Source organism: Rhinolophus sinicus, linkage group LG03, assembly GCF_036562045.2.
Source record: "Rhinolophus sinicus isolate RSC01 linkage group LG03, ASM3656204v1, whole genome shotgun sequence".
Taxonomy (NCBI): domain Eukaryota; kingdom Metazoa; phylum Chordata; class Mammalia; order Chiroptera; family Rhinolophidae; genus Rhinolophus; species Rhinolophus sinicus.
The window spans coordinates 56,016,956-56,027,571 of NC_133753.1; the positions used below are offsets into that span (position 1 = coordinate 56,016,956).

The 10,616-nt window shown below is 43.0% G+C and overlaps 1 protein-coding gene across 2 annotated transcripts in view; it reads right to left on the reverse strand.

Annotated features, from left to right (window-relative positions):
• Window positions 1-8,997, reverse strand: part of MAPK6 (mitogen-activated protein kinase 6) — a 38,134-nt gene extending 29,137 nt beyond the window's left edge. The window contains exon 1 of one of the 2 annotated variants that reach the window (XM_019730626.2): window positions 8,858-8,997. The gene's annotated coding sequence lies outside the window, so the exon portion shown is untranslated. Of the gene's footprint in view, window positions 1-8,201; window positions 8,510-8,857 lie in introns of those variants that run through there. The other variant, XM_074327736.1, reaches the window with a different exon arrangement.
• Window positions 8,998-10,616: the final 1,619 nt, after the last annotated feature.

Below are 10,616 nucleotides of genomic sequence, written 5' to 3' on the forward strand. Positions count from 1 at the left end.
AGCTTCATTAAGAACGTATTATGGGCCGGCCCGGTGGCTCAGGCGGTTAGAGCTCCATGCTCCTAACTCCGAAGGCTGCCGGTTCGATTCCCACATGGGCCAGTGGGCTCTCAACCACAAGGTTGCCAGTTCAATTCCTCGACTCCCGCAAGGGATGGTGGGCAGCGCCCCCTGCAACTAAGATTGAACACGGCACCTTGAGCTGAGCTGCCGCTGAGCTCCCGGATGGCTCAGTTGGTTGGAGCGTGTCCTCTCAACCACAAGGTTGCCGGTTCGACTCCCGCAAGGGATGGTGGGCTCTGCCCCCTGCAACTAGCAACGGCAACTGGACTTGGAGCTGAGCTGCGCCCTCCACAACTAAGACTGAAAGAACAACAACTTGAAGCTGAACAGAACCCTCCACAACTAAGATTGAAAGGACAACAATTTGACCATTGTTCCCCAATAAAGTCCTGTTCCCCTTCCCCAATAAAATCTTTAAAAAAAAAAAAAAAAAAAAAGAACGTATTATGTGTGAAGCATTGTGCCGGGCATATACTCTTACACTAAATCCTCCTAACAACATTACAAAATGGGCCTTAGGATCTTTATTTTAGAGAATTTAAATAATGCATTCAGTATCACACATCAGTGACAGAGCCAGGATTTGAACCAGATTTATAAACCAAAGCCCATGATCTTCTGTCAAATAACGTAATGTTTTTACTGACAAATACATTACACACACACACACACACACACACACCCCTTTGAGAGTAGAGTACATTTCCTGCAGACAGGGCATTCTTCTGCATAACCAAATATAATCATCAAAATCTGGAAATTAACACTGGTACAGTACTACCATCTAATATTCTGTTTAAGTTTCTGCAACTGTACCGATAATGTACTTGAGCTAAAGGACCCAATGCAGAATCACATTAACTACAATGCAATCTTTAACATACATTCTCCCTTTAGAAGTTTAAAGGAATCAAACAAATATTTCGTACGATCCACAAAAGTTTACTGAGCACTTGGTATGTGCCAGGCACTGTTTGATGGTACAGTGAAGAATAAGACAGTTAAGGTTCTTCTGTTTCCAAAGAGTTTAGTGAGGAAAGTCTAACAAACAGGTAAACTAATAATATAACTTCAGATTTGACCAAGTGCTATGATTGGGTGGCTGGAAAATGGCCATCTAAGGAGCTGAAACCTGAATGAGGAGAAGATACCATTGTTGCTAAGATATGGGAGAAGAGCATTCCAAACAGAGAAAACAGCAAATACAACCTAAAGCAAGACAGAACTTGGTATTTTGAAGGAAATGAAAAGATGACAGTATAGCCACAGCACCTTAATCAAAGGGAGCAACAGCTCGTGTAGAGATAAGATTAGATAGGCAGAAAGGAACACATGAGGCAAGGTTCTGAATTTTATAACTATGAGATAAGGAAAACTAACGAAAGGTTTTAAGCAGACAATTGGCATGATTTCCTTTACATTTTAAAAAGATGATTCTGGCTACTGGGAGGAGAATAAACTGAAGAAGATAGTTCAGTGAAAACAGAGACCAGTTAAAAGCTATTTCAGTAGGCCATGTGAGATTATGGTAGCTGAGACTAAACTGGTAGAAATTAAGATGTCAAATAGGAGACAGATTCAAACCATATTTCAGAGACTAAGAAAACTTGGTGATGGACTAGATATGAGGGATAAGGGAACAAGAGGATTCAAAAATAACTCCTAGGTGCCAATTACTGAGATGGGGAAGACTGAGAGAAGAATAACATGGGAGAAAGAGTTCCATTTTAGGGGCCGGCCCGGTGGCTCAGGCAGTTAGAGCTCCATGCTCCTAACTCCGAAGGCTGCTGGTTCGATTCCCACATGGGCCAGTGGGCTCTCAACCACAAGGCTGCCAGTTCAACTACTGCAAGGAATGGTGGGCTGTGCCCCCTGCAACTGGAAAATGGCAACTGGACCTGGAGCTGAGCTGCGCCCTCCACAACTAAGACTGAAAGGACAACAACTTGACTTGGAAAAAAAGTCCTAGAAGTACACACTGTTCCCTAATAAAGTCCTGTTCCCCCTCCCCAATTAAAAAAAAAAAAAAAAAAAAAAAAGTTCCATTTTAGAAATGTTAAATCTATTTAGATAATGTCTATTTAGATAACTGAATGGTAATATCAAGCAGGCAATTGGATAATACATCTGGAGCTCAAGCCAAGAAGGCTAAACCAGGGCCGGCCCGGTGGCTCAGGTGGTTAGAGCTCCATGCTCCTAACTCCAAAGGCTGCCGGTTCAATTCCCACATGGGCCAGTGGGCTCTCAACCACAAGGTTGCCAGTTCAATTCCTTGAGTCCCGCAAGGGATGGTGGGCTCTGCCACCTGCAACTAAGATTGAACACGGCACCTTGAGCTGAGCTGCCGCTGTGAGTCCTCTCAGGTTGCCAGTTCAACTCCCGCAAGGGATGGTGGGTTGCGCACCCTGCAACTAGCAATGGCAACTGGACCTGGAGCTGAGCTGCACCCTCCACAACTAAGACTGAAAGGACAACAACTTGAAGCTGAAATGGCACCCTCCACAACTATGATTGAAAGGACAACAACTTGACTTGGAAAAAAGTCCTGGAAGTACACACTGTTCCCCAATAAAGTCCTGTTCCCTTTCCCCAATAAAGTCTTAAAAAAAAAAAATCTTAAAAAAAAAGAAGTCTAAACCAAAAACATAAATTTGAGAATTATTCATATGTAGATTGTATTTAAACAATAAGTTGAATGAGACCACCTAGGGAAAGAATTTAGAAAGAGAAGGGGGAAAAAAAGCCCAGGACTACACTCTGGGATATGTCAAAACTTAGAGGCAGGTAGAGGAGAGAAGCCAGTAAAAAAATAGGACAAAGTATGAGGTAGGAGAAAAACAAGAAAACTATGTGTCTCATAAGCTAAGAGACAAGCAAGTGACTAGGCAGAAAACAGAAGTCAACTATACTGAATGCTGCTACAAGAAGATCCTGTAATATGGATTTGGTAAATGTAACTCACTGGTAACCCTGGCTAGAACAATTTCAGTGGTGAGATGGTTCCAGAAGCCAGTCTGAAGCAGGTTGAAGAGCAAAGGAAAATGAAGGGAGCACACAAAGAGAACTCTTAAAAATTTGCTTGAAACAGGATCAGAAGAATGTGGAATCAGGAGAGGGTTTATAAGAGCTTACTGTATCTCCACTGTCAAGTATGATAGCCAATAGCCACATGTGGCTACTGAACAACTGAAATGTGGGTACCACATTGGACAGTAGAGATGTAGAGCACATCTATAAAATAAAGATGACCCAACAGAAAGGGAAAAACTCATGATGCAGACAAGAGATGGGTCATTGAGAAGAGAAGGAATCCAGAGCACAAGTGGAGGCATCTATAAAGAATGTACCATGAATGAAGCCAGGCATAAAATTAACCAGTGGGAACCAACAAGACCTAAAACCAGAATGTCTTAAGCCTGCCTTGGAATCTTCAGCATAAGACTAAATTACAGAAGGCTATAAAAGCTAAGCAGGAGGGGAAAGAAAGGTAATTTATATTTACTGAGTATTAAGTGCTAGCTAAGCATTTTCTAAGTGACAAATTATTTGTTATTTAGAACCACTACCTTGTAAGTCTCATTTTGCAAACAAGAGCACTGATGCCCAGAGAGGTAAAGCAACTTCACTGAAATCACACACATACCAAATGTCAAGATTTGGACACAGGCCAGTCTGACTTACTCTAGGGTTAGAATTTTCCCACTGCATAAGATGGGAGGTTAAGAACCACTCAATGTTTCTGCAGCTGGAAATAAATAACATAACAAACAACAGATCAATCTGGCAGCTATCAACAAGTGCCAGCAAGCCTGGAGATACAAGGCTAAAGGCAAAACTGTTCCCTCCTCAATCCATCCACAAGATAATTAAGAAATGCTTATTTAACAGCTATTTTTATTTTTTTTTAATCCAAGTGAAAATAACTTTATTGAGAAAAGGGAAAATGTACCTTCTTGGAACTTAGATTATCTACTTTACTAAACACAGAAGTATCAATCAGAAAATTGGCATTGCTTTATAATAACTACTAAAATAATATCTGGGCATACAGAAAAGTGGGTAGTTCAAAATCTACCACCTCAAAACAAACAAACCCTACCATCTCTCCAATTTGTAAATGAAAAGGGAAATTATTAAACTGAGCTTAATCAATTATTAGATTAGAGCTTAGATTATTTTAAATTAAGTATGGGCAATGAGCATCTAGATCTGTGCTGTCCAATATGTTAGCCACTAGGTACATGCAGCTATTTAAATATAAACTAATTTAAATAAAATTAAAAATTCAGTTCCTCAGGTGCACTAGCCACCTTCCAAGTGCTCAACAGTGTGGCTAGTGGCTATTGCACTGGACAGCACAGAACACTTTCATCATCACAGAAAGTTCTAATGGACAGTGATTAGACCCTCAATTTTCCTTTTGACTTTTTTCAAGAGGGCCAATGGAAAGAGCAACTAGAAGAGCTGAGTTTTCCAAATCAATCACTAATCAGCTGAGCAACAATGTATACATCACTTAGTAGGGCTTCTAGACATGAATGTACATTTGAATCACCTGCAAATATTGTGAAAACATAGATTCTAATAAATTCCCATGTGATGCTAATAGTACTGACCCAGAAATCACACTTTGAGAACCAAGGTTAAGCTTAGATCTCTCTGGGCCTCAGTTTCCTTAGCTGTCAAATGATGTACCTGGAGCAAGATAATGTCCATGACCCCTCTGTTAACACTAACGTTTTATAATTGTATGGTTGTACAGAATTAAATGCACAAAGATTTCACACTCTCTGCAGAGGCACAATCTCTTCCTTGAAGTAAATGCTAGGATTCTAACAAACAATTTTTGATTATCATTTTTTTCTGTGAGAAGACTTGTAACATTTAAATGAAAATCAATGGGAAAAATGAGACTTGCTAAATAAACATTCGAACTTTTCAGAAATGGATTTAAAAAGCTAACATGTATGAAAGACAAACCTTTTTAAAACTATCAGAGGAGCACCTATATTTTCCAAATATGCAGTTCATGGAGGAAAAAAAACAATGCTGGACTCAGCCTATACCTTCAAAGCATCAGCTCCACATGAAAAGCAACTCCCTGTAAAAAGCCATTAACGACAATAACATTATTATTGTTTTTGTAAAGTCTCAGTCAGGGCTGAGCAATAAAACTGACCAAAATCCCGATACCACTAGCAGGATATAATGTGTAACAGCCCACAAAACAGGCAGAAGGAGCTGACAAGAGGCAGCCAACAATGCCACAAAGAATTTACTCTTGAAGCATCTTCTTTCTATTTTAACAGGGGCCCTAGAGAAACACATGGTTCAAGTGGGCAATGTGAACAAGGAACTGGATAGCAGTTGGTAAGGCTCACCATTTCATAAGAGATGGGGTAAGATATCCAGTGGGTTTATAAATTCTGATTTATGCACGACAGCTAATTACTTATATTCTTAAACACACACACACACACACACACACACACACACACACACAGTGTACTGGAAGTACACGTTTAACCTCTAAGTGATAGGATGTTTTGAAAATCTATAATACTTTTATATTTGAATTTTATGTTTCCTTTCATTTTAAAGTTTGAATTAAACTTTAAGTTCCTTTATGTAAATCATGCAACACTCTTCCAAAATCTCTCCCAAGATTTAATTCACATTAACAATACACTCATTGCTCATAAAGCTCTTCAAATAAGTCACTTTGAGTATCTGAGTTTTTATTTATTTTTTATTTTTTTAAGGAGGGCACAGCTCACAGTGGCCCGTGCAGGGATCAAACTGGCAACCTTGGTGTTATTAGCACCACGCTCTAACCAACTGAGCTACTAACCAGCCACCCCCAAGTAAGTCACTTTGAGAAGATAAATAGTATACAAAGAAAAATGAGGGAATGGGGAGTTTTTTCTTCTCACTTTTAAAACAACCTGTTACTCTCAATCTTCCTTTTTTTTAAATCTTCTTTTAAGCCAAAATGCTACATGATGGCTTTTTACAATCAGCCAAAATATCTTAATTACCAAATATCAGTGCATGTCCTAAATTTGGAACTATACATTCAGCTTATCTTTAAAATAAAAAGACTGATGGAAAACAGTGCCTATAACAATACCTATTTCAAGTTGTCTTTATTAAAGCCGAAAACTCATATAGATCAGGAGAAAGCACTATGTATATAATTCCATCAGAATGAAATGCTCATGCTCAAAGCAATATATGATTAAATATTTCTGCACCTTTACAGACTGATTTAAACTAACTTCCAGATATTATAAAAATAACTTTTACATTACCAATGAAGATATAAGGTTAATTTCTACCCACATCATAAAAGTACTATCTGTCCTTTGTAAATACTCTGTAATAAATCTCAATCATAACCAAAGAACTGCTAGTATGAAACATTTAACTGCAGGAACTGACCAGCAATTAATTTTACCTTTCCTCTCAACAAATGCTACAAAATTCCACCTGTAGGATATATGATAGCCTTCTAAAATGCAATTTAAGAAGCCATTACTTTTTTAGAGAAACTGTGGTTCTGAGAGAGGGAGAGGGAGGGAGGGGGAGAGAGAGAATGTGGATTATAATGTGGACAGAAATATTTTAGCCTATCATTTTAAAAAAATACAGTGTATAAAAAAAAGGCCACGTAGCAGTGTGGGCAGGATGAGTCATCACCCAACTCAAAACTTGCAGCACTTCAAGCTTCCTCCTACCCTACCCTATCCCCTTCAGCAATGTACCCTGAGTCAGCAAACCTTACCATTTTGTCAGTTATGAATTCTCACGATGCTTAAATGAACTTATGTAAAATGCTGCAACACTTTTAGTACTAACACTTGTCATTAGAACAGGTGCTTTTTCTATTGCAAAATTAATTGATCTTCAATTTTTTCTAGATTCTTTAATCATAGAAGGTAGTCAAACACTGCTTTTCATCTTCTTTTGCAAATAACTGAACTCCAAAATGTGGTCATACACAGAGGGTGCCAAAAAAATGTATACACATTTTAAGAAAGGAAAAAACTGTATTAAAGTTGTAACACTCAATATTATACTGGTAACAAAATATGAATGCAAATCATGTGTACACATTTTTTTGGCACCCCTGGTTATAAAGGTTTTTATAAATAATTCTCCATTTCCCCCAGTTTTTTTCTGAATAGCAGTATCTAGGTGATAAAACATGTTGTACTCAAATTTGGCATTTCCTAGATGACAGCAATTACTGAATTTAGGACACCAATAAGCAATTTTACAAGTTTCACAAGGCAATACTTATTAAGTGATGTAACACATATGAAAGGACTTTACACCACTTAGCACATAGCAAGACCTTCATAAACATGTTTGAGCAACGAATCGTTAAAGATATGTTAAGTTTCTTCCACCCAATTATTTTTCTAACGTTAAAATATGACATTTCTAAGAGAAACTCTAGAGGCAGTGCCCTCTTTGGACCCTACATTCATCTAGTCAGATTACTCTTTCCATCTCAGTTTCCCAACGTTGGAGAGACGCTATGTCCAACCAGATCTTTAAAATATAACAAGAAGAATCAAGCAATCAGAAAATTACTCTGAAGAAGCCTGCGCTCCATTTTGTCCCCTGTTAATTTTTTTTTTTTTTCCCCTCTCAACGAATCACCTTGTATCCGTAAAAGAAGTTAATACTGACTGACTTTTAAGGGCATTTTTTTTGCACTGAAGGAAAGAACATGAATTTCGCTGCAAATTCAGTAGGTTTCTAATCCCACATCACCAGTTTCCCTCACTGGACCTTTTCCAATAAGCAAGCAAGAGAGAAAAAATAAGACAGTAAAGAAATAAAAAAGATCCTGCTTCACAGAGCTCCCACATAACACCTGAACCAGACGAGTCTTTACTAAAACAAGGAACAAAAGGCGGCCAAAACACCTTTCCTTTTCAACGCACCACACCACATCAGATAAAAATGCACAGCGAAGTCAAAGGCCTTTTTTAGTGCACGGACAAAACAAGTTTTCATTTGGGTACTTTCACCGACCACCGCTCAACGTCCCGAACGCAGCTAAGGAAAGGCTGCAGGAGAGCGGAGGGAGGACATTAGGAATCCCGACTCGGACCAGTTTTCTGTACCTTAGTTACGGCTAGACTCAAAACTTGGGCAGAGGACTTCATGGCTCTGAGAGGAGCCGGGTGAGTGGTGCGCGCTACGCAATTTGCCGAGTCCACTGGAGACTTTGCCCGGCCGGAGTCAGCTGAGGCCGAGTCACCGGAATGGGATGGGGGAGGAGAGCCGGGAGCATTTCGAAAGGCACCGTGCCAGGAAGGCGAGACTCCGCGCCACCTCACGCTCCCCGCCCGGGCCGCCCCTCCCGGCCGCCGCCCCTAGTCTGCCGGCCGGGCTTCGAACCTGAGAAGCCCGGGGCCCGCAGCAGTGCCGCAGCCGGCAAGCGGGGGCCCCGGGGCTGGCGGGCGCGGCCCGGCCGAGCTGCCGGCGAGGGGCGTGCCGGGTGGGAGGGGCGCGCCGGCCGCTCTGACGGCCCCACGCGGGGACCCCGGCCCGCCGCCCGCCGGCCCGCGAGGGGACGCGCCGGCCAGGCCCGAGCTGGCGGGCCGGCGGGCGGGCAGGGGGCGGGCGGGAGACGGAACAAAAGCGCCTTTGTTGAGCGGCGGCCGCCGGAGGGTCACACAATGGAGCGAGCCGGCTCCGCCGCCGCCGCCGGGCCCGCCGCGGCGCCCTCCCGAGCCGCCCCGCGGCGCGCCCCGCACACGTACACACACGCACTTACGGGACTTCTCCGAGTCATCGAGGGAGTGCGGGACCCGCGGACAGCCCCCAGGGTCGGCTCAGGTCTCCGGCTGTGCTGGCGGCACCGGTGTCTCCGAGGCTCTCGCTTTGCCGCAGTCGCCGCCATGTAACCCCGACCCGCGAGAGAGGGCGAGGGAGAGGGGGCGCGGCCTCGTGAAGCTACGCCCCTCACACGTCACAGGCTCACTCCACGGGTTTCCCCGCCCCCGGCCGGCCCCGCGCTCCTGCACGCGTCGGAATTTCCAACGCTTGTGACTGGGGGCCGCGCGCCGCGGGGGTGGCCCGAGAAGCACGCGGGCTCATCAGCCGCCTCCGTGTGCTGGGCTGGGCTGGGCTGGGCGACCGGCGGGGAGGTGGCCAGACGGGCCTTTTCTACTCGGCTACTTGCTCTGGCAGTAGACACAAAGTGGCTAAAACTCCTAGCGTTTACTGCGCACCTACTACATGCAAAGCACTGGGCAGTCCAAAATGAAAAGGCCTTCATCCCTGTCCCCCGGATGGGCCGGAAACAAGAAAGCCGGACCTGAAGATGGATTGGCTAGAAGGCAACAGCCGATTTACAAGGCAAACGCATTAGAGGCCAAGTGCTAAGAAGGCCATTAATTCTGCCTGAGAGTGTGGAGAAAGGCTTCTAAGTGAGGTCGACACAGGTGACCTTTCAGATGGATCAGAAGAAACCTATATAACCAAAGGAGGTGAGAGGGTGGGTGTTCCTGCGGAAGAAACAGCAAAGAGAGAGGAGGAAAGCACCTGGCTTGTTGCAGGCCCTGGGACCAGGCCAGTTTTACAGAAGCGTAGAATTTGGGAAGAGCTACACTGGGACATGTAGTGGGAAACGTGGATTGGTGCCTATTTAGATGAAAAGCAAACTTATTTTATTTATCATGGCTTATTAAGTCCAAGGAGCCTTTCCAGTGTTTATGTGAAATTTATGTAGGTATTTATGAAATGAGAGATGCTGGTCAACATATTTTTTCAATGACTTAATTCCATTCCTGATGAGAACCAAACGTTTGGCAGCCCTTATCCATTATTGTGCTCATCTTCAAGCGTGAGGCAAAGACCACTTCAAAGATCACATAGTGGCTTGAAGTTAAGTGATTTGGAGGGAGCTTGAATGTTTTATATTTAAAACAATACCATCTGAGTACCAGGTGTGAAGCGGAGATTGTGAGTAGATAAAACCAAGAGAAAGGGGAGGCTTGTTCCAACCCCAGGATTTCTAATTTGTGGATGCAGCCTCTACAAGAGTTCCTTACCTGCAACCACTATACATCCCTTACTGATCCCACTCTAGTCTCCCCTCACATTCCTAAGACACCTTTCCTCCCCATCCATCAGTGTTGGATCACCAGGAGGAAGAGGGGAGGAAAATAAATAACAAGCACTGTGTCATCCCTGGTGGAGTTTAAAATGTAGTGTCAGCTCCTGACTTCCAGCAAGGACCACCCAAATAACCTGTTAAGCAAGCAAAGCCAAGTTCATTGCTTACAGCAGTAAGAGATTACTATGTTGGTAGAAGATTCGGAGGATCTGGTTTAAGACAGGTCTTTCAGTGAAAGAGCATGATTGAGATTGAGCTAAATTCATGAGCTAATCATTTAGGATGAGTGGACACGGGAGAGTTTTGAAGCGAGCCTAGAAAAGTAAACAGCTGGTTGATAAACCTAACAGAGTAATCCTGTTGAAGAGGGTGCTATTTACCCTGATGAAAGTGAGGTCAGTCAATAGTCTTGTTC